The sequence below is a fragment of the Drosophila montana genome, unplaced genomic scaffold, assembly GCF_035044405.1.
Source record: "Drosophila montana isolate Dmon_TW-CO22-7 unplaced genomic scaffold, ASM3504440v1 contig_3013_1, whole genome shotgun sequence".
Classification (NCBI taxonomy): domain Eukaryota; kingdom Metazoa; phylum Arthropoda; class Insecta; order Diptera; family Drosophilidae; genus Drosophila; species Drosophila montana.
This window is the reverse complement of record NW_026997889.1, coordinates 316,796-342,636: the sequence shown is the minus strand read 5'-3', so window position 1 is coordinate 342,636 and position 25,841 is coordinate 316,796. Positions and strand designations below refer to the sequence as shown.

General features: G+C 37.0%; 1 long non-coding RNA gene across 1 annotated transcript in view; it reads right to left on the bottom strand.

The window, feature by feature from the left end:
• Nucleotides 1–25,841, bottom strand: part of LOC135430447 (uncharacterized) — a 61,924-nt gene that overhangs the window by 24,001 nt on the left and 12,082 nt on the right. The gene's annotated exons all lie outside the window — the stretch shown is intronic.

The following is a 25,841-nucleotide window of genomic DNA, read 5'->3' as shown; positions in this document are numbered from 1 at the left end:
TAAGAAATATTTACTTTTCATAGTGGAAGCATCAACCTCATATATATGCACAATCTTATCGGCTTTGGATCACTATAGCATATAGCTGCTAAATGAAAGGTCGGTGAAATAGTAGGATCTTATCTTATATGTAGGATCCTATAAATTTCAAAGATATTTTCATCAAACTCAGCATTTCCGAGGTGCACGTTTCTTACATATCTGCAAAAGGGGAATGTCAACAAGGGTATTAAATCTTCGGCGTGCCGAATATATCCATATTTCCTAGATTTTGATTCATTCTTGATGTTGATGCATTTGGGCTTACTTCACTAAAATTTCGATTCCATTTGCTACAACAACAAAATTGTTTTTCCTATAATCAAAAAGTAAAAAACTATTAAATCTATTTAGACTTAAATAGAGGCTCGAATTGAATAAGTTGTGTGACTTAAGGGTTAGCTAACCCTTTGCTATCCCGCTCTTTAGCTCCGGCATTTTCTTATATCAGTTAACTAAATCTATTCATAATGTTACCGTTATTACACATATCATACTATGAATATCAATTGGGTATTTGCCTTAAAAGGTACGCTGCTTTCTCCCCGTGCCTCTGATTATCTGCCTTAATATCTTATGTTAAGTAATTCTCAACATTATGTCTTTGTCAACTCAATTTTGTCAATATATATATATATATACAGATTCCTACGCACAGCTGCTTGTGGTACTTGGCTAACCGATTAATTCATTTGTACGCTTTTATTTATTGCATTTAATTTAATATAACCAAAAACCAATTTTATGGCTACATATTTTAACATTTTACGGCTCCAGCGGCAAAAGAGGCGAACAACATACAAAAAAAAACTAAATAAATAAATATAAAAGAAGCTGAAAAAAATTGGTTTCATTTTCATTTCATTTTGCCAGTTGGTTGACAGCTGGCCAGGCTGTTAAGTTCTCGTGTTTATCGAGTAGTGCTATATGTAGTATATATATATATATGTATATGTATATATGTGTGCGTGTGTATCGCATTTCGTTTACCAGTTTTGGGTTTTTCAAGTACAAACCACAAGACGAATTTGGTCATTTAAAATTGCGGCGTTGTCTTCGGTCTGCCCCGCTGATGGATGGATGGATGGATGGCTGGCTGGCTGAATGGACGGACGGGTACTTGGACGCTGCTGGCTTGGATGGTTTGTTGGATAGATCTTTGGTCTGCCTGCATGCCTGCCAGCCTGCCTGCCTGCCTGCTGTTTACAATTGTTGTCATTGTCAACGTGTTTTACTTCTCTTGACGGGGCGTTACCAGCAGCAGCAAGAAAAACAACAACAATACGAAAAACAACGACAACCACAGCTTTGTCTTCGACAGCCGCTGCAAATGACCCATTTAACGGGCCAGTGCACAAGAAGCCGCCTTGGCTCTTGGGCTGGCTATTTAGCTACTGCTAGTTGGCTTAGAGCGATTGGGAACGTGGGAGAGATTTGTTTGGCTCAAGTACACACGCTTGGTCTTGAAATGCAGCTCTCGATTGATTAGAACTTGGTTAAATCTGTTGGCCTGTTAATTACCCGTTTCTGTGCCAGGCACATTTAAATGCAAATTGCAAATGAAGTGTGAACTGCATTTGTATATGGAATACATGCATACATGCATATATATCTGTCTTTCAGTTTTGTATTTGTCTGTGTATCTATGGCAATTAAGCACGTTTCAAGTGCGCCGACAAAAGCTCAATTACAATTAATAAACGGCCAGTGGCTAAGGAAATTTGCACCGGCTTCTCCTACCTTTTGGGCCAAAGTTGACGAGATCTCAGCTCTCTGGCGCTGGCAATTTTCTAGTTGGCTGACTGTGAACTTATCCACTGCAATGATTTAATGTTGGCTTATTACACATTTTATGCCAAATTGTTTGCAAGAACATGCCAAATGATCAATTTGCATTTGTTGTTCTTGCGGCTGTCGAGCACTTTATATAATTTATGTCAATCATTTGTAGCTGCTGCTGTTCGGATTTAGTCATTTGTATATAAAACGACCATTTGTTTAGCTTGTTTGAATTCTCTTAGAGTCTCTTTTACTCCCTCTTCTTCTGGCCCTGCCTTTATCTCTAGGGATTGGTCGTGTCCCCAACTCTGTTGGTCAGCCAGAAGATGTCTGGCAATAAATGGACTTATATTCATATGCATAAATATGTCGTCTATCTTTGGAATCTTGTACCAGTTGTTAACTTCTTATATGATTTTCTCAAAAATGGCTTACAGACAGTTTCCGTATTTCTTTTAATTTGTCACCTTTTGTATCTTAAGATTTATTTTGCTATATTCACACAATCTCTTGGATTGGACAAAAAGCAATTAAATAAGTTAATTTAAATAAATGAAAATTAATATTAAATATTTCAATAAAATAATTTTACGAGCCGAACGAAAGGCGTGGCAATGGATCAAGCCGGAAGCATTTGCTTGCCATGATTTTAACACAAAATTAACACCATGTTTGACAGTCAAATATATATATCTACACCTTTACCAGATTTCCGACTGCTTTAATGGATGGTAGGGTGTTATACCTTTCGGTTAAGTTTTCATAAGACAGCGAGCTTAGCTACTCTTTTAGGCACTTTTAGACACGGAATAAGGGAAAAATATTTAAGATAATAATTTTGTGAAACAACACAATACCAAAATATAAAAGAATTAAATAAAATATTAAAGTAAATTATAGTAAGTGTAATAATAAAATAAGTATCTAATAATTATTTAAATAATTAAACAAAAATTGATTTTTCTAAAAATTCTTATTTAAAATGTTATTATCATAATTATAAAATTCAATCAAAATAAATAAATAAATGAATGTCTTGTTAGCTACAAAAAATATATATATATTTATATATAAATAACCTTTACTATAACTTTTGCAGCTATAAACTTTTAGCTTTACATTTGTTAACTAGAATAAGTTCAAGCTACAAATTTTTACAGTCAACAAGATTCTTGTCATAAAAATAAAATAATACTGAGTCAGAGAACGCGATTTTTGTTTCAAGCTCAAGAACTACGCTTTTGTGCAAGGTAAACTCTATTGTGCGGATTAGGAGCGAGTCTTGAGTTGTTAATGCCCACAATTCTAGCAGCTCGTAAATCAAGTGGTTAACATAAAGACCAAAGCATATGTCGCAACCCAGAAAACTGACGCAACCAATGGACCACGCTCTCAAGTGTCATTAGCAACCAAAATGATCAACATGAACGTTAACATCAGCATCAGCATCCACATCAGCATCAGCATCCACATCAGCATCAGCCATCAATTATGCAAACGGCGAAGTGTGAAAATGTTTTCAAGCTCTCGGCACATCACGGTTAAACACTTTGTTCGTTGTATCTGTATCTGTATCTATTAACTGCTAACTGACTGACTGACTGATATATTTTAGTATTTATAGCAGCTGTCTAAAGCAAATAAAATTTGCACGATTTTTTTGTAATGTAAACGCGCGCCCGGGCTGCCATCCATCTAGGTGTTGCTATATGCAAGAGTATTTGTATCTCTGTATCTGTATCTGTATCTGTATCTGTATCTGTATCTGTATCTGTATCTGTATCTGTATCTGTATCTGTATCTGTATCTGTATCTGTATCTGTATCTGTATCTGTATCTGTATCTGTATCTGTATCTGTATCTGTATCTGTATCTGTATCTGTATCTGTATCTGTATCTGTATCTGTATCTGTATCTGTATCTGTATCTGTATCTGTATCTGTATCTGTATCTGTATCTGTATCTGTATCTGTATCTGTATCTGTATCTGTATCTGTATCTGTATCTGTATCTGTATCTGTATCTGTATCTGTATCTGTATCTGTATCTGTATCTGTATCTGTATCTGTATCTGTATCTGTATCTGTATCTGTATCTGTATCTGTATCTGTATCTGTATCTGTATCTGTATCTGTATCTGTATCTGTATCTGTATCTGTATCTGTATCTGTATCTGTATCTGTATCTGTATCTGTATCTGTATCTGTATCTGTATCTGTATCTGTATCTGTATCTGTATCTGTATCTGTATCTGTATCTGTATCTGTATCTGTATCTGTATCTGTATCTGTATCTGTATCTGTATCTGTATCTGTATCTGTATCTGTATCTGTATCTGTATCTGTATCTGTATCTGTATCTGTATCTGTATCTGTATCTGTATCTGTATCTGTATCTGTATCTGTATCTGCATACGATATGTATATGTAACAGTATCCACTGGCATTGAATATGTGGCAGGCGATGTCATGAAGCGCTGGTGACTCAATATGTGCCTACTATTTGTGCATTATATATGTTGTATTTGCATTGGTAATTTGTGTATGCACTTGAAATCCAACTTGGACTGAAATTACTCGCATTGCAGCGCAGTTTTGTCGATGGCTCACAGATGAAAATGCCAACAAATGGCAACAGATTTAGCTAAAGCTGAACTTGAAATGCCAGTCGCACAGCAGTTAGGACTACAAAACAGCAAAAAAGAAAGAAAAAAAACACAACTACAAAAAATCAAAGCTTCAACCTGCTAATTTGTATGTCAACTGTGCGTTTGACGCGCCCACAAGCCACCTGCCAGCCGCCCCGTCGTGTAACTGAAAGTTTGGTTTTTGAATTTTTCGCGTGCAAACAAAAAAGGTGACATGCAATTGCCAGCAACTGTCATGCGGTTGCCAATTGAAGCCCCAACCTTGTAATTATCATTGTTGTTGCTGCTGCTCTTTAAACACCAAATGAATTTCCCATGCGCCAGTTTCAAATTTCAAACAAATATTGCGCATACGCCGCATCGTCCGTTGATAATTTTCATTATATTAGAAATGTTTGCATAGCTTTGCAGCCTGTTACAACAACGCTTTTGATCCCCAGCATAAATTCAAAGTCTTATTGCCTTAAGACTCCGTTGAATGGCTGCGAAACGAAAGGCAAGCTGAAAAGCTGACCAAACCGCAACGACTGTTTCTGTTTCCTGGTTGACCTTGTGCGGTTATTAAAATTTCCATCCGAAGATTGTTGCAAGGGGCATGCAGTTGCGTCCAGCTTGAAGCCAATTCCTTGGCACTTGTTGACCTTCGACGGCCGCTTCTTAATCATGCATATGAACCGAAAGACAGACAGACAATGAGAAGCAGGCGGCATAAAATTAAACACTTGAATCATGGCAACCAGCCATGGCGACAATAATGAACAATGATGAACTCGATTAAAGAAGAAGCCGGGACCTATGCCAAACCAGTTGACGCCAAGGCTCTGTCCAAACCAGAGCAATTCAGATACATTTTGTGGATGTTACCTTTGCTGTCCCTGTGAACGTGGACCCTGCTACAAGATTTTGTTGCCAAAAGTCGCTCAACGTCTTTGCCGCTACCGCTGCAACATTGGCCGGCGACATTCTCGTTTTGCCACTTTGGGATTAAGCTTGAAATATGTATTCATAATAAAGAAAGTTGTTTTTGCAACAACGCAGTTTGCATGCACTGCATTTGAGCAAGCTGCATTTAAGCAAGCCAAAAAATTTTCATTAATATTCTAAGTTTTTTAATAAAAGAATAAAATAAAGAATTTGTTGAAGCAAATCTTCAAAAAGATCAATCTATAGATAAAGGCTTGAATGTATCCATTAATGATTAACTGGTATAAAAGCTATTTCGTTAAAGAATTATAAAATTATTATATATTAATAATAATTTAAGGAACAGAGAATATGCATTTAAAAAATATGTACATATGTAAAGAAGAAAAGAAACGAATATTTTAATAACAAATATTATTAAACATCAATTAAAAGCATATATAAATTTATATGTTTGAGGCGCAAAATAAGTAAGATTAATTATAATAAAATTAGCAAGCAATAAAAGGAAGTGTATTATTATTTTCTCTTAAAATCCCCACGCTAAGCCCATCTTTGCTCACTAGCCAAGTTAAGAATGCTCTTTGTAAGAGTATTATAATTAACCAAGGCTTCGCCGGATTTTGTCAACTAGCTTGTGCATATTCTGCTTTCAGCATAAACAGCTTGACCAAGGTCAAGAGTCCCGGTCGGGCCTGCCCTGCAGCCAGTCCACACTCTGACCAACTGATGGCATTATATTTCATTGACTTCCGTCGATTGCCGTTCGCCTCGTCCAGACAATAACTTTCCTTCGTCGCCAGATGGCACAAATGTCCACTGAGGGCTTATCTTTTTTAGCTTTAGCTTAATAACAATTGAAAAAAACTGAGATTCATATGCTGCGGGGGCGCCAGGCATCATTTGTTTTGTTGCTAATGCCAACTCCTGGTATTACATATTTCATTATTAACATATTTCTGCTTTCGCTTCTTCCTGTTTGTTAACAACATGGCAACTGCTGCGGCTTCTCCTTTCAGCATCTAGATTTTCCAATAAGTGCCTTTGCATTCTGTGGCCATTCAGCTGTAAGACCAAAGCTGTCTTTTGTTTCCCCAGGACATTTTCCAGCTTAAGCTGACGTAGACAGGGCTCATCAGCTAACGTAATTTGTGCAATCGTTTGGTAATTATTAGAGAGCTGGTAAGGAGCTCAATTGATTGGATGAGTTTAATGAAACAAAGTAAATTGCAGAGAATTTATGCTAAACAGTTTAAGTTGGGCTTTGTGTATATGAGACTAGTAACTATTGTGTTTCTTGGTAGGTGAGTTTTCTTAGTAGCAACTGAACTTAGAGGATGCTGGTTTGAATTCCATGTATTTATTAGCAGCCAGTGTTAGATTGTTAGCTATATTCGCTACCAGCATTTAAAATAACAATAATATATAATACAAAAAATTATAGGACGAGATACGATAGTAAAATTGATAATTGATATTTGATATAATAATAATAATAATATTAATAATAAATTTTGCATAATTGATAGAGATTTGTGTGTCTTTGTGTCGCTCAATGCAACAAGGTAGAGTTTTCTCTGGAATGTCACAGAACTTAGAATCGATCTGTTTTATATATCATATATATTTTGAAACCTTTCTTAATTTAAGAAAATATTTAAATTCTCGATCGAGCTCAGAAATTGTTCTCTAGAAACTTCTAAAGTTCTATGCAATTTTTGACCATATGTAATATAATGTTTAATATATAGATCTTAAATTTTATTATATATAATAGGGTATGGTTTGTAAAGAGACCGTTGTGAAAACCAACTTAAAGTAATTATAATTCACTCTTCTTCTGTTAATGTATGCATATAAATATGCACATGCCGTTGTGCAGCAACAGGTAAAAAAAATACAAAATCTCATAAAAGCATTTACTCGTATATTTCGCTTCACTTACGCTTAGGTAAGCCCCCACGCAAATCTCCCGTCTAATTGTAATTTTAGCTTAAACAATGGCTACAAAAATTCCCCCGCCGCCCCATGATTGGGCGAAAACAATTTCCAGAACTGCGACTCAAGCGAACAGCATCAACGAAATGCATTGTTGACGGCGAACTTTGCTAAATAACCGAATTTCGCATAACTCAAAACTGAAATCCACTTAGAAGGCGCGAGAGAAAAAAAACCTGAGGCTTAGCAGCGTTCGCAGTGATGGAGTTGGGCGTAGGGGCGGAGTGCGGGCTGCGGGTTGCGAGGACGGTTTGGCGGAGAGACCACTAAAAAAGTCACATGATTTAGCTGCGGTCAAATGGGCAAAAGTGCGACAACGGGGGCAGCAAAAGTTTCCGCACAGCAAGAACAAAGGCAACAACAACAGGCAATGGCAATAGCAACAAAAAGTTATTGCAAAACAGAAACGAAACAGAAACTGAAATAAATGCTCGTACATTAGAAGCTGTTGTACATTAATAGACGACGAGCGGCCGACTATGGAAAATAAATCTTAACTGCGCCATAAGACGACGACGGCGACGACGACGACGACGACGCGACGGAGACGCGTCGCTGTAATGGAGAAGCAACCGTCGTCGCTGCCCGACGTCGCCAACGCAGCGTTAGCCTCGGCTTATCTGAGCGCCTTTGCGCTGCTCTCCTCTCTCTCTCTGTCCCTCTCTTTGGCTCTGCATTGCCATATGTGTGTGTGTGTGTGTACTTCTAATGAAGATGATGATAATGAAATGTGCGCTTGTTGCTGGTGGTTGCTGCTGCCCCTGCGCCAAGTCCAGCAACAAAAACACGAGCAGCCCACGAACGGTGTCGGCCAGCCACACGCCGCAATTCCACTGCTCCACTGTTCCACAGCTCTCAGTCCGCAGTCCGCGGTCCCCGCGACCCTCTCACTTTGCAAATTGCTTAGCTGCACTAGCAGAGCATCTTGTCGGCCATCGCCGTTACTTCTGATACCCTAGTTATCTTGGTCACGCCTCGCCTCTTAATTCGCAATTAATATAAGCATCAGAAAATTTATTTACAAAATTACTTCTGGAATTCATGACAGTTGTAATTGATATTGAATTGATAATTGCGTGAAAATAATTTGTTTGTGATCTAATTTAATTATAATGCAGTGAAATAATAGTGGGGGAAATCGCATTTAAAATGACTCGCAATAAAAATGGCTTGCGTGGGTTTTAGGGTATGTGATGCTTCGGAGCCTTGCAGACATACATACATGCATATGTATGTACATATGTATGTGTGTGTGTGCTTATATAATGTACTTTTTTTTGGTGCTGTTTGATGCTTACACTGAAATAGTGGCAATATTTGTTGTTTAATTCTTTATTTTTAACAAATTGATCTTGTTTTTGCTGTTGCTGTTGTTGCTATAATTATTGTTGTTAGACGAGCGCTCATCGCTGTCGTTTTTATTTTTGTTTTGCCCGTTTCGATTCCAAGTTTGCGTGTTGTTGTTCCAGGGTGATTTTGCATTCGCTATTCTCGTAGCTTTTGTTGTTATTGTTGTTGTTGTTACTGTTTTTGTTGTTTTTCCAACCCAGCAGCATTTCAAGGTCTTTGTATTATTTGCTTTTGCCAAGTTTTGCACTCGCCAATGTGCAAGCAGCAACTGTTGCTGTTGTTGTTGTTGTTGTACTCGTTCGTTTTCTGCATCATCTCTCACAGCAATGAGAAGTTTTTGCGAAAATTTCTTCGCCCATCGCCAGTTGTTGCTGCAGTTTTTGCTCTTTTTCCACTTGACTGACAATTTGATTGGCAGTTTGCATTTGTTGTTGCTATTGCTATGGCTATTCCTATTGCTGCTGCTGCCGCCGCTGCTGCTGCTGCTTTTACAGCCCCGCAATTATATTTAATTTTATTATTGAAGATTGCAGCGAGATTTTCGCCTCAAGGTCAGGCGTGTAAATCTTTACCAGACAGCACTGAGAATAGTCCGGGCCTCGATCACGTAAGCAAAATTTTTTTCATGCTCGTCGCCATTGTTGCTGCTGCTGTTGTTATTGTTGTTGTTGTTGTTGTTGTTGTTATTGTTGTTTTTGTTATTTCCAGCTAGCAGTTTCTCAGTGAAAATTGTCGGCGATCATTTGCCATCGGCGACGCTGTCGCCGTTGCCGTCGCTGTCGGCAACGTTCTCGATGTTTTCGATGCTTCATTGTCGAGGCTTTTAATGGGCCTAACAGTTGTTGTTGTCAAAATTGTTGTGGCATTGTTGTTGTTGTTGTCGTTGTTGTTGTTGTGGCTATTGTTGCTACTGCTGGCAGTTGAAACAATTTCAAGTGCATTTTGTAAATTTTGCTGCTATTGGCATTTGGTTGTTGCAGCTGCGCTACAATTTTTATAGCATTTCCTATTTCGAATGTTTTGTCATTAAGTTGTTGTTGTTATTGCCGTTATTGTTTAAATTGTCATGGCAAAGGACATACATATATGCATGTATTTGACAACCGGAAAAACGGGCGCACATGAAAGTTGCTCCATCTCCAGGGTATTGCATTGTGTCTGCGTAATTGTACAAATACAATAAATACGCATACGCAATGTTGTTTTTCGATTGGCTTTTGTCAACTGAAGAGCAGTCTTTTACAGGTTGTCGTTTTACTATGAATATTATGTATCCGTAGTACGTATACGTTATAAGCGAACAATTCCAGTTAATTTTGATTACATGCAACATGCTCAGTGCTTAGTTAGAATATCAGATTTACATTTTTTTAGAATTATTCTATATATAAATATATATATATATATATATATATATTCTGATCGGTAGTTGTGCATATACATATTTATATACATATATGTACAATCAGAGCAAATATATAAAACATTTTTTAAAATTTTAATTTTTATTAATTTTCGTAGTACTCGCTTGAAGAGCATTTTTACACGAACCTTTGAAAACGAGTTTGAAGCAAATCAAATATTAGATCAACATTCTTATGTGCATATATTTGTATATATCGTATTTGTAAGGGCATTATTAAATTATACGGTTTTTTTCCTAGTTACTATGAATATTTATAAGTAATAGACAATAAAAATGATTCTTCTTTTGCCAAGCTTATGCAATATGCCTGTGCCCTTGCCACTGTCAAACAACTTAACGTACAATATAGAAAAGTACTGATTACAATGCTGCCGCCAATCTTTAGAGTCGGGCAGAGAACACGCTATACTCTTAACTATCCGTAATTGTTATATTTTTCGAGCAAATTACGCTGAGATGCGTGTCGCGCCGGGCCTGTTGTGGGTTACAGCACTCTGCACTATTGCTCTCCAGCTAGCTGGCAATATATCACAAACACAAACACACACACGCAGGCGGACACACTGGCATATAAGTGTGTACATCTGTCAAGGTTACGCATACGCCACGTATGCAATGCGAGCGCAATGTCTAAACAAATACTAGACGAGGCGCAAGGCAACGCAATGCAAACAGAGACGGACATGGACACTTGTGCTATGGCCCCTCAGCTAGATGCAGTACACATATATATACATACATAATATATATATCTGTATATATCTGAACGTATGCGCCTGGCATGGCATACAAATTGAGAGTTAGACAGAGAGCGGAAGCAGCTGCGTTAAGCAAGTGTCAAAAGTCTCATAAGCCCTGACTACATTCATGATCGACAGCTCGTATATTAAATTGTCACTCTGCGCTCTCTATCTCGCCCACTCTCTCTCTCTCTCTCCCTCCCTCTCTCTCTCGCTCTCTCTGGTCTTTATGTGTCGCACTAATTGGCACACTCAAGCGCAAAAAATTTCACGAGAACTAATAAATGCAACAGAGTGGGCCAAGCCTGGCTAGAGCCTGCCCCTTCTTATGCCCCTTCATATGCCCCTTCCAGCAACCGATTTCGCATCGCGTTGTCGGCGTTTTTGTTTGCTTCGTTGGTGGCCACAAGGGCTACCATAAAGACCATCATTATGCCCTCAAATAATATGGCTAGCCTTAACTTTGTTTGGCTGATTATAGGGTGTTTGGGTGTGTGGGAACTAGGCTACTATGATTCGACTTCTTATATAACATAAACATATTCAATATACAAAGATAAATTAAATGAAATTACTTATTTCAATTACTTTGTGAAGTGTTTTAATTATAAGTTTAAATGAAAAATCAACAGAAATATGTAAATTATATATAATATACACATAATAAATAAATAAGTGTTAATTAGCTTAAGATTGATTCGCTTGATTCATTTACCAATTTAAATTTAATTTATTTATAATAAGAATTATGATTTTGGCAACCTTTTCATTTATTGTATGTATTATATGTATGTATATGTGGCAATGTACAAGGATCTCAAATTTTTGCATATTTTATCTTTGTTAAGGGACTTTTAAATACAAATAAAACTCAAATAAATGTTTAAGAAAAGGCTTATTCGCGATAAAAATAATGGTAATTCTAGTGAATAAATATAACTAATTTCCCGGGTTCATAATAAACGAAAATTTAAGTATAAGTGTCTATAAATGTTTCCCTAGAATAAATTGAACAAATGTCTAACCTCTTTATTTTATAGTATAGGTATAAAGAGCATTTGTTAGTTTTAAATTTTTAAATAAAAAGCGCTTAATTCGTTTTTTAGCTTATATATATCAATAAAGAATTCGAATCGTATAGTTAACGTTGACATTTGCAATGCAAATAAGTCAATAATATTTTTTTGGAGAATATTTTTTAAATAAAACCTGCCTTTTTTACAACTGTGGGCACCCGTCTATAGATAACATTATATGCAAACACATATTTTTTTTAATTTGTCATTTCTTGTTTGGAAAAAACAGAGCTTGAAAATTTAAAGCTCTGTCTATTTGGAGAGAAAGCAATATATTTATTCAGTGTGCATAAATACTGTGCTATGCCATAACATTTTTTATGTAGAGTATTTCCGTTTTGACTTCGTGCTGCTAATTTTTCATTTTGCCACTTTGAAAACTTTGTTGCCAAGTTGGCGCTATTTGATGATCTGTGGGGGTTGCACAGTTTTTTACAGCTCGTCTGCTTGTTCGGAGCTTGAGGCATGGCCTGTGCTGCCGCAAAAAGTGTGCAACCTACTTGCAAAATATATTAAGAACTTATGGCCCACACCAGATGGAGCACAGTAGCAGCTGCCTTTTGTCTAGCCAGATTCTCTGAAGAGGGCTATAAATTCCAATAATCCTTTGGCTGATTTTAATTGCACTTCTGTTGTTTTTGCCACGACAAAGTTGAATTTTAATTAACCCGCTGACCAAAAGCGACAGAATTTGTTAACAATCAAAGCGCAGCGCGTGTGTGCAATCAATCAGTGAGAGAAAGAGAGTGAGAGAAGAAGGGGGGAGGGGGGAGGCGGGGCAACAAGGTGGTCAGCTAATGGTGGACACATTCTCCAACGAGCAGCTGGCAATTGGCAAAGTCCCAGTCGCAGTCGCAGTCGCAGTCGGTTCGTTACAGCACAAGAATTTTAAATTGTTATGCAAATTTCACCTGCGTCGTTGAATCGTCTGCGTCTGCACCTGCCCCTGCCCCAAGCCAAGCTGCGTGTCGCCTGTTGCCCGCCTGTTGAGCGGTTGCGACAGGGACGGGGAGAGGAGGCGACAAGCCAATCAGTCGGCTGCACACGTTGGCGAGAACAAAAGCGCCAGCAAACGCCATAATTCAAGTGGCCGCTGCGATTTCATGCCTGATTTCAATTATCAATACGCGCCATCGACATTGGATGCAAAGAGTTGTCCGCAGCCAATCGAACAATGGGCACAAATCATTTCATATGCCGAGCGTGTGGTCTCTGATCCAACCCACCCGCCCCTCCACCTCACCAAGCTCCGCATCTTCCATTTGCCTCTGACTGATTGGTTTGTGGCCGGCAGCTGAATACCTGCCGAAAGCCAAAAATTCGGCTTTAACATTTCTGAAATGCAATATTTTATTTTAGAGCAGACTTCGTCAGCTTTTTTGGCGGCGTTCTTATTGATTTTTGTTGTTGCTGCTGCCTGCAATCCGTTTGTTTTGTCAACTGTCAGCGCTGATGAATTTAATAATTTAAGGCACCAAAAAGCACAAAACACTCCAGACAAGCAAACATCATCATCATCATCATCAGCAGCAATCAACATCATCATCGGCATCAGCTATCGATGTTCGAACATGACACAAAAGCTGCAGTTTGCCGATGGGCTTTGAATAAAAAATGCGAGTACTTATATAACGCAAACGATTTGCAAACGATTTGATTGATCCGAAAGGGGCGGTGGTGTAGGGGCATTAGGGCGTGGCACTGCAAATGCAGTGAATTTAAAGCGTTTTCAAACGATTTCAATCAAATGGTTTGTCAAATTTTCGGCGGCACAGCTACAACAAATTTGACAAGCAACAATTGTTTTCAATATGTCAGCTATATATATTTGTTAACATTTATATATAGCCCAAAATTGTGAATGAGTTATAAATGATAGCCGTATCAATCATCCATTGAAGAGGAGCTTCTTTATTCGCTATCTTTTGAGTAGATTAATTGATTTTGATTTGTGCTTTCAATTTTATTTTTAAAAAACTGGCTAATTATGGAAATTAAAGAGCTAATAAGACTATGTTTCAGAATTATGGGAATAAATATATATTTTGAAAAATTGCTTCTTAGTTTGGAATACTTGAAAAAAATCGAATTAAATCTACCATGTGTTCGAACATTTGACAGCAATTTTAATAGTTATCAATATTTAAAGAAAAACTTTCCGAATCCACTAAGTATATATTTTATAGTTCACGATCAATGGCCTAATCGATCTAGACGTGTCCGTCTGTCTGTCCGTCTATCCGTATGTATGAACGCGACGATCTAAGAACCTTTGATAGCTAAGGACTTGAAATTTTGAAATTTTTCCAATAATCGATAACTGCCCCGTCGCCAAGCAATCTATTAAAATCTATATCGAAATACTCTCTTTAAGTAAATCTCTTAGGTTTTAGAGCTAAAGGCAATTAATTTGTCATGTTGGTACTAAATAGAATGAATGAATGAAAGAATTTATAGACCAAGTATTTTTCATTTTATACCTATTTACCGTCAACAAGATGGTTCAGGGTATTCCCGACTAGCGCAACGTTTATTGTTTTTCAAAGATTAGATTTCAAGTAATTTGAAATTTAAATCAATTTAATTTTTTATTTTTTTTTTAGTCTTTAAAAATACCTTCTTCTCTTTAAAGCAGGGCCCGATAAAATGTCTGTGGTTCGTGAAGTTGTGAAGTTTTGTGTAATTGTTTCGATTAAAAGTTCAGCTTAGGATTAAAAACAAAAATAAGTTGCAGTTCGATACCAAATCCATTTGCAGTTTAGCCTTAAATGTAATTAAACGAAATTTGTACTACGATAACACTTCCTTATGTAAATCAATTAAAACAAATTCAAATAAAGTTGTCTTATTCTGTTTTGTTGTCAAATTTGTTCAACTGTCTGTTGTTAATACAAAACAATAGGCATGATTCACCAATATTGACATTTGTAATACTCTGACGACAACAAGAAGAACAGAAGTAACTTCTATTTAAATGTGTGTGTGTAAAATATTTAAAATTCTTGGCGATTGAGAAGCGATTAGTAACCCATTTAGTACCCTCATGCGGCTAGCAGAGAGTCGGATAAAGAAAAAACCCGAAAACAATAATAAGTAATGCCAGACACATAGCCGGGAACTACACACATTCGATTTCATTGCCGCTTCCCAGAATTGGGTACCACCATCGCCGGCCCGCGAGTCGTCACCGAGTTCTTGGTCACCTAACCCATAACAAGAAACGATTCTTAGAACTAGAAACTACGCCAAAAGCCAGCACACTGGAACCTGCCATAAATAAATAAACAACAGCAAAAAAAAAAAAAACAGAACGCAAAAGCAAGAACTAGCTGGACAGAGGCAAACAGGAAGGGCGGGTAGATTTTTGATTGAGGTAGGGGAGGGGCCAAAAAATTTTATGTAAATTATTGAACGTATTAATTCAAAGTTCAAGTCACACGTTTTATGTGTGAAACAGACAAACGTAAACAACGCATAGAATACGCAACAACAACAACAACAACAACAAGAGCAACAACAACAACAATGTAAACAAATTGTCAAAAACGCCGAGGGGACAAACCGGAGAACGAAACGTCAACTTTTGATTTCATTTCAGCGACAGCGAAACTGATTTTGAATTCGAGCATGAAAAAAACAAACGAAAAAAAAACAAGAGTGCTCTAGACGTGTATGTCTGACTGGCAGATACCCTGTAGCCAGTGGCTAATGGACAGAAACAATTTCTTTGATACACATTGACCAACATAAACTTTTCTTTTAGCTGCTGCTACTCTCAGTACTCGCCCTAATATGGATAATGAAGCTTTAAGTAACTTCGGATCTTACAGTCCGATCATTATGTTATTTTTGACGTTTAAATATGGTATCCAAATACATGCTCAAAACCAAAGCGTATAGTTAGAGAACTTCTTTGCTTTAATTTTGATGTGGAATGGGGAGAAATATTGTGGTATAATTCTGGATCTATACATGCGAGCTATTTCTATATATACTATAAACATATATTCATATACATAGAATATATATATATATCTGTATAAAGTATATGCAATTCTACATAACAAAACTAGACAAATCTAGCTTTTACGAGCAACGTGATATGCTCAATAAACTTAAAGGGAAAATCGATAATTATCGAATGGTATCAATTAATTAAGATCAATTAATCGATGTGTGTGACATACTTGATCTGCGCGATAGAAAAGCTAATGTGCCGTAATATTGGATCAAAGCAGCCGGCTTCTTTCATTTGCACAAACCGATAAGAACCCAATTCACCTGTTTTCAATGAGTACAGGGTATTCGCATTAAAAAACATTCACTTTCTATGCGAGTCTATGATAGACCTTTGCTACGCTTGCGGCGGCCTGCGAGTCGACAATTGTTGCTATTTTTATAGCCTCTGGGCACAGCTAATTGCGTAGGCGCTGCCCGGAATGACCAAGTAGACAGCGGCAGAGAGCATACCCTGTACTCCCCACACCCTGGCCAGATCTGGCCGGTTGTAGGTGAAGGTCGCGGCGATGTTTTTGTTCTGTTTGCTTTTGAAATGATATTTCAGCTTTGGCTCTCCAACAGAATTTTAAGGCAGCACAAGTTGGAGGTACAACAAAATAATTAGAGGCTTTGCTTCCGGAAAAACTAGAAATGTTTTTGATTGTATGTGAAATTGGCAAAGAATTTTAAAAGAAAATATATTTGATACTTAACCACGCATTATGCGGATATTAGAAGTTTAATTGCATTTAAAATTAAAATATTCTGTCTAGATAATATTAAATTGATATGAAGTCGGCTCTAATATGAAAACTTTTTTTAATTTAAGATAACTTGATCAAACTCGGGATCTATTAGTTTATGATCCTCATATACATATATGCAAAATGTTATCAATATCGGACCAGTATATCAGCTAGCTGCTATAGGAAATATCGGTTGAATAGTAGGATGTTAGATGTGCAAAATATTCAGTTTTTAAAGATATTTTCAACAAACTCAGCATTTGCGTTCTTCACTATTCTCACATAACTGTAAGAGGGAAATGATATCCTTACTTTCTCGTTTTTGTTGGTTCTGATATAATTTTTTGCAGGTCTACAAAATTACCTTTTTTCTTTGGATTTTATAAACACTCAACATATTAAAATTTTAATAAATATTTAAAAAGTGTTAGAAAAAGGATAAATAGAATTCATAATCTTTAAAACAGGTATTTACCAAGCGTCTCCAAACTTAGAGTTTATTTTAAAAGCTTGGGCTTTTGAATAAATAGAAAAAATATGCTTACATAAATAAAGGAAAATTAAATGTTGTATATACAAAAATTGTAAGTTTTTAAAGCAGTTACAGATGTTAGAACTTTTCGCTTTTTAAAGTCAACCTGCAGCCAAGGCCTTCTTATTTGTCAGACAAATATAGGCTATTAGACACATATGGCATATGCCCATCAATTGTGGTGCGTGTCTTTTGTCATGAAGATTCAGCAGCTAAATCAGCGGCTATTTCAGAAAAATAAAACACAGACAGGCAAAAGAAAACGCAAACTGCAAATTGTATATTATTAAAACGTTGTTGCCATACCTAAGTGCTTTTAATGTTTATTAATTATGCAATTAAATGTTGCTGGCCATTTAATTGTTTAATATACAAACAGCTTTGAGCTGCTGCCGCATTTTGTTGCCGCTTCTGCTGTGTTATTGTTGGTCTGTTTGGCGGCTGCTCTGTCTTTCAAATGACGCTCTAATGCGCATTTAATTTGACACTTTTGGCCTGACTTTTGACTCTGTAGGGTCTGAGGAGTGAGTCGTGTCTAATGGTCGAGCAGGGTTCCAAGTCGATTGCCGCTCTTAGCCAGCAAATTATGTCAGCTAATTATTTAGTTAACATCATCAACGACCACAAAACGACAAATACCAAACAATAAAACAAAAAAAAAAAAGAGCGCCAAACAATTGTGCGCAATTTTTCTATTCATTGAGTGGAAATTGTTTTTGTTGAACGCTTTTTCAGCTGTCTGTCTGTCTGTCAGTCTGTCCCTCTGTGTGTGTGTGAGAGAGTTTTTTTTCTCTAGGTGCTAGCCACATATATAATTTTCAAGACCCTGAGGCGTGCGCGGTACCAAGGTCAAAGTATTTAGCATTAGTTAGATGGCTCTCCGGCTGCTCTGTGTGCATTTGAAAAGCACGAAGCGGCACGGAAGACGTCACCAGCAATAGAAACAGTAACAGCAGCAGCAACCGAAGCAGCGGCACAAAGAAGTTCAGGTTCTGGCTTTGTATCTGTATCTTTTTGTGTGCGGTCTGTTCTGGTTCTGAAGCTCGCTTGGTTTCGCTTCTTCTGCGTTCTTTTTTGGGCTCAGCCCAGGCAAAACGAATGCTGAAGTTGCTGCTAAGCTGTCGTACCCCAAGGCCATATAAATTATGATAATCATAAGAATTACTTGCCGCTGTCGCATACAATTTTGCGTCGTACCCACCACCACCCGCCGCAGCAGCAGAAGCACAAACCACCCGGTGTCCACCCCCGCACGCACGCACACATACCGACAGCGGCAAGCACACTTTGTTACACAACAAATATGTTAAAGGCAATAAGCTTAATAATATAGTATGTGAGAATTTTCAATAAAACACAATACCCATCGTCTGGTCATGAGCTTCAAATATTTTACGTTCCCTTTACGTGCCCCCAACTTGAAATGCACGTTGTTACGTCTGCCAGCGATTTAATTTCGCCTTCGATACTGTGTGTTATTTATGCCGCAGACGGGGCTTTCTTTCATTGGCTTTAGAATTGATGAATGTGCTTCGTTTAGGGGCTGGAGTTGGGAACTGGGGGATGTCGGCACCCACAAAATATATGTTTGGCAAATATTTTTTCTCTGCCAGCCAACAAAATGCATTTTGATGAGCATTAAGCTTTCAAACCGCACTTACGATAAGCTCCAGTTACAACAACCCAATATTTATGGACTGTAAAGAATGGCAGTCACAATATGGGATTCAAATACGTATTGCAGCTGTTATAGATTTGCAAATAAAAATGTCACTTTCGTAATATTTTTTTTATATTTTTTTACTTAATGTTGCATGCTATAACTATAAGCTACATTCAAACATATATACAAGCACACACACTTAATGAGAATCGCATAGTAAGGCAATATTTAAAAAGATTTTTTTAAAAATGTTCAGCGTAAAGATAAGTTAAGGTCGGCAAGTCTTACTTAAATTCATGAGAATCGCATAGTAAGGCAATAATTAAGAAGATTTTTTTAAAAATGTTCAGCGTAAAGATAAGTTAGCAAGACGTCTCCAGCATTGTTAAGGTCGGCAAGTCTTACTTAAATTCATGAGAATCGCGTAGTAAGACAATATTAAAGAAGATTTTAAAATCTGTAACTAGAGTTATCAAATACATATGTTCAATTACTGAAGTTGTTATTCCCGTCTAATTGTAAGCTCAGACAAAAACTGAAACGCTTTCTCCTATAAGTATATCAAATCGTTGCTACGCGAAAAGAATACAATATTGTTCCGAGAAGCTTAAGCTGATTTGTAGCTCTGTACATTATACACATTACAACTGATGTTTGGACTATGAAGTACCTCTTATCGTATACATAACCAAACGCCCACGCGGAAAAAGCTTGTCCAGGCGCAGTCACGAGCATAGACTTCGATAAACATGAATCACTTCCCGTTGCCATACTACAGTAAATGAGTGTACACACACATTCACACAGTCACACACACACGTATATGCTCCTCAATTTCGCATTGCTATCTAAATGTTTTATTTATATTTTTCACTAGCAGCGAAATTCTTTGTTTTCTATAAAAAGCCTTGCTCGTTAAATGTAGCATTATTTTCTGCTGCATGCATTATGTATGCGCTTTTTAATACAGATACACACACACAGATACAGTCATGCACACACACACACACGCGTTCTGTTGTCTTCTTCATTAACAATGTTCTTGGCCGCAGTCTGGTCTGTGGCTTTGTTTGCACATTGACACAGGTGAAACTAATTAGGCCACAAAACCCAGCTCATTTCTGTTTTATTTGTTAACCAACAAAGCAAAAAACAACAGTAGCAGAAAAGCAACAGCAACAGCAACAACAACAACAATGTATTACAATTAAAAGAAACACAGGCTGGTGAACTCATTTTTGCAAACAAGCTCAGGTCTAGGCGCAACAAAATAAAAGCTTGCCAAAAGCGGCTAAAAACTTAACAATTGAGAATCAGCTGCGCTTCTTTTTATTTAAACATATTTTTTTTCCATTTTGCAACAATAATTTTCATAAGCTTAAGCCGTTGAACTTTCCATGTATGTGCACAAAATAGTATATGGTAAACTCTACCGAAAAAAGGGAATAAATATCAAGCATAAAACGGATATCAAATACCCTTCTATGCCCTTCAAATGCCTTAGCAATGATTTTTATAGAAGACACATTGAAACGGGCTTGCAGTTAGGAGCAGGAAGCCTATCGCAGCTCGTATTTGCTGACTTTGCTCAAGAACTCTTAGATAACGGAGAAGTTTTACATAAATAAAACTCATTTTTCAACCGTTCTTATAGACCCATATGATATATTATTCCGATGTTGCTAAGAGTATGCATATATGTAAATGTCTAAAATCTTTAAATAATCTTTTACGTACGAGAGACTTACTTGCGACCGATCTTCCCTATATGATATAGTATTCCGATGTTGATCAGATTTTGCCTATATGTAAGCCATATGTGGCAGAACTCACATGTGAAAAGTTTGGATTAGATATCTTTAAAAACAAATAATCTTTTTCATACAAAAGTTTGATTTTGGTATGATCATTCCTATATGATATAGTGTTGATAACATTTTGCTTACATATATGTATACATAGATGCCGAGCATGTTTAAGACAGCTGGAAATGCAAAAAATGGTTATTCATACGAGAGCTTAATTTTAAACCTATACAGAGTTTCAGCCAGATAGCCTTTAAGCTGTGAGCCCAGATAGCACAGCAACAGGCAGGCGGACAGACGATGTTGGCAATATTGAGCTGAAGAATAGATAGAATAGATATCTTCATAGACGCGTGTCACATTTGGTGACAAAATTACAATACCCTCCAACTAGGGCATAAGAGCTGCATGAATTGACCCAAATTTTGTAGGGCGGGTTAACTGAGCGTATGCGTAATAACATTTTAGTTTCGCTAGTTTTCGCTTTCAAGTACAGCCACAACAACTGCTACAACAACAACGACAGGCAGCAATTGAGAGTCCGTGAATCAACTGAACGACGTCGGAAAAACGTGCCTATGCAAAATGAGTTTCATTTGCCAAAGGCGCGCGTGAAAAATTCATTAAAAAGCCGCCGTTCGGCATCTGGCCCCTCTTTTAATTTAATTTCATCTTTTTTAGTGAGCAAAAAAAAAAGGAAATAAAAAAAAACTCATCATTGCAGGCGGTTTTTCACTTTGTTTCTTGTGTGTGAAAGAAAAGCCTGAATGTTGCTTATTAAAATTGAGCGAAATTTAATAAGCGCCGTTTTATGCACACAAACGGTGAGTTTTTCTCTCACTTGTTTTTTTTCAATTTCGCTCAGTGTATGTGCGGCTACTTGGCCATTTTAAGTTTTAGCCACAAAATGGCCGAGACTTTTGTTGCGAATTATGAAACTCAAATGGGGTCTTATACAAGAGCCGCTGCCACGTCTCACGCCGCCCGCTCTGCAGATGCGGCAAAAAAAATGCAGCAAAAGTCACGTTTTAAGTTGCAGCAGCGCGTCGCTTGCCACATGTGTGTGCGTGGGTGTGCGTGTGTGTGTTTGTGTGTGTGTAGCCAAATGTTGGCTATAAAGATGTGTTTATTCCGCTAAAATGCCATTTGTAAATATGAAAACATTTTTTTATATTTTTTTTTGCCATGCAGCCCACAAAATGGCACATTTAACAGCATAATTAAGTTGTAGATTAGCTAAGATAATAGGCAGCTGTATTAGTGAGGCGTTGGCTAGATGAAATACGTGAAATAGAAGCTCTAAGGCGGCTTAGACGGTGTGGGGTATTACCTAGACAAAGGGCATTGTTAGCGCTTACCTGAACTAATGCTAGCAAAGCGTATGGCAATAAATGTTTATAAAACTGAAAAAGGGATTTATTTTTTATCGACACGAAACTTCAAACTAAATCAAATTAGATAATTGACCGCGGTGCAAAAAATTAATAATAAATAACTTTAATCGAATAAATTATATTTAATTAATGTACGGATGTTAAATAATTTTAATAATTTTTTAAAGCAAATTAAAATAAATATAAACATAAACATATACATTTTAATATATGTTTTTATGTATAGGATTAATCTGGCAAAGACCAAAATAGCAGTTAGCTCTGTAAGGAACGAATTCTCACAGTTTCAGTTCTTATTGAACACATATTTCAATCAGATATCTTAGCTAGTCAAACTATCAATTTGGCATCAAAAAATGGCAACCTTATTGTTGGCCGAAATTCATGTGAAAATAGTACCCTCAAATATCCTATATAGACATAAGTCCAAATTTCCCACACATATAACTCGTTCAAATCTCATCCGATTTTCATAAGGTTTGGCTTTTTGTTCATGGTTTGGCCTCTGGATCAATTTGGCATCAAAATCTGGCCACATTAGTTTTGGCCGAAATTCATGTGAAAATAGTACTCTCAAATATCCTATATAGACATAGGTCAAAATTTCCCAACCCTATAACTCGGTCAAATCTTATCCGATTTTCATAAGGTTTGGCTTTTTGTTCATAGTTTGGCCTCTGGATCAATTTGGCATCAAAATCTGGCCACATTATTTTTGGCCGAAATTCATGTGAAAATAGTACCCTCAAATATCCTATATAGACATTGGTCAAAATGTCCCACCCTCGTAACTCGGTCAAATCTCATTCGATTTTCATAAGGATTAGCTTTTTGTTCATGGTTTGGCCTCTTAATCAATTTGGCATCAAAATGTGGCAACATTATTTTTGGTCAATGAAAAATAAATGGAAGCTTTGATGAAAACTTAGCAAAACGGTTTTGGCGCAGCTCTATTAGCCATACCGCTGGTATATATATACATATAAAAGCAGATGGAACATTTATCTTAGCCGTGCTGAAGTTTAAGCACCTAAGCGTAAGGCATATATGTACTTCGGCACGCGTAGGATAAATTTTCCTTCTGGTTTTCTCTGCATTTATTTTGACAGCCACAAATGGTAAAATATTAATTTCAAGGAACGCCACCTTTTGTCTATATAAACCGTAACAAAATTTACATTTCAATTATGCTTACCAAAATATATACAACTTAGAGCTAAAAGACAAACACACGTTTATGCCTGCACTCGAAAGGAGTCTGTGTATGTGTGTGGGTTTAGATATATGTGTGTGTATGTGTGTGAGTCGCAGGGGATGCAGTCGGCCTGCTGGAGGCTGACAGGAAGTTGGCAGCAGCGTCTAGTCTAAGCAGCTCGGGAGCCAGCTGAGTCCGAGCTTGGCGTGGGCTGAAATGAGTGGGTCCTGGCCCGAAGCAGCAAAAGATACAGATACAGAGACAGACCAGAGACTAGAGTCTGACTGGTTTTTAGCATTTTCATAACCTTGTCAGCTTGATATGCGCATAAATTTAAAGCAGTGCACATTGTTCATTTAAATGCCACCCGCTGCCAAAAAACTGGGTCTCAGCTGTCCTCGTGCCATAGTTCTTCCGCTCGTCCTTGCCGCCAGCCTCCCCTTGCCCTGCCCTCCTACACGAAACGTACTGAGTTGTGCTCTGTTTATAGCCTTGAAGGAGTACATTCAGTCGTACATTTATCATGAAGTTGGCAATAAATTTATGTAGGCATGGATACTTCTATGAGTGCAAATACTTTTAATCCGGAACACAAAATCCCAGCCATGGCTGCACTTATGGCCTCAAGCCAGTTACTTAGTCCGGCTTGGTGCATAAATTTCTTTGGCAAATAAATATTTGAAAGTCCAAACGAGGAAATGCTATGAATTTTTCAATTATATGTGCTATGAATATAAATGCTTTATACTTGAAAGGTATTCTAAGGATGAAGGGGATAATTATTTATATATTTCGATTGGACTTTAATTATTTTAGATAGCATTTCTGGCAACTGAATAAAGAGAAATTTCCCACGCCCATAACTCGGTCAAAACTCACTCGATTTTCAAAAAGTCTGAGTATTTATTCATGGTTTGGCCTCTGTATCAATTCGGCATCTAAATCTGGCAACATTGTTTTTATTCAAAATTCATGTAAAAATGGAACCCTTACATATCCTAAACAGACATTTCATAAGATTTGTCTTTTTGTTAATGATTTGACCCCTTAATCAATTTGTCATCAAAATCTGGCAACATGATTTTTGGTGGCAATTCATATGAAAATTGTACCCTCAAATATCCTATACAGACATAGGGCAAAATTACCCACCACCATAATTCTCATACGATATTAACGAGTTTTGGGTCTTTGTTCATGGCTTGGCCTTTTTTTTTTATCAAAAATGAAAGGAGATATTTATTTAAACAAAATAGTTTTTACTTTTAATTGTATTAAATTAAACCCCGAACCTCGAGCCAGCTAATTAAATATATTTATATTATTATATTATATTTATTTTTATTATAATAAGTATATTTAGTTAGTGCGAATTTCTGAGTTTCAAACGGATAGAAAGGCATTTCCCAAAAATATGTGTAAAAGTTGTTCACCGAATTCCGAAAATTCACCACCCTAGGTGCAAATACGGGTGGAATGTTGCAAATTCCAAATTTGCAAATTTGCAAAAGGCAAACTTTTTAATAATATAATATTTTGAAAAGAAAATTTATTGAATGTATAAACTGTATTTTATTTTCTTGTTTTTTAGAGTTCTTTGCTATTATGTATTCACATAATGTACAAATAAAATGAATTAAGTTAGCTTTAATGACGTGGATTTTCCGCATTAGCTAAATATTTGCTCTAGTTCTTGTTTGTCAAGTATGCGACTTGCGGCTGCTCTTTAACTCTGAAAAAAAGCTGTCTCAATTATTTTCAGCTGCAAGTTTGCCTAGTTTAGCATTCTTTGCCTTAGTGTTCTGGTTGAGTTTTGACCTCAGGAGAGCTGGCAGCATAAATTACAAAGAACTGAAAGTGAATGCCATCTACGAACAACAGCGACAGCAGCAACGGCTCTAAATTTATGCTAAGCAAATGCAAGCGGCCCAGAAGTTGCCGCCAAGGCGTCGCAAACGGCAATAGATACACGCGCGCACACACATTTTCCAAGAACTCGCCGGGGCGACACACACCGAAGATAAAAGAAACAACAACAACAGCAGCAGCAGCAGCAACAACAACAGGCAAGACTACGACTTGGAGATACCTTGTACTTTCTTTGAACAAGCAGCTTCTTCTTCTCTCACTCCCACTCCCTCACACCACACACTGCGCCCAATTCTTTACTCTTGAATAACTTCGGTGCTTATAGTCCGATCGTTTTTTAAATTTCGTCAGTTTAATAAGGCAACGAAATATACGCATACATTAAAGCGCAAGACTATGTTTACTAGTAATTTTGTACATACTGGGTTGAGTTGGGGAACGTCTCCAAAAGGGAAAGTGCTGGAAGCCCTCGCTTAAAGCAACACTTAAAATCGGTTCAATTGTTAAAAGCGTCGCTTCTTGCAAACACTCAGGTAAATTTTTAGTCAACGTTCCTACTTGCAAAACGAGCTGCATTTTTTCACCTTAAATTTAACGTAAATCGTATAAAATTATTCATTGTAAAAATGTCATTTTATTCAAAAGAAAAGACTTTTTTT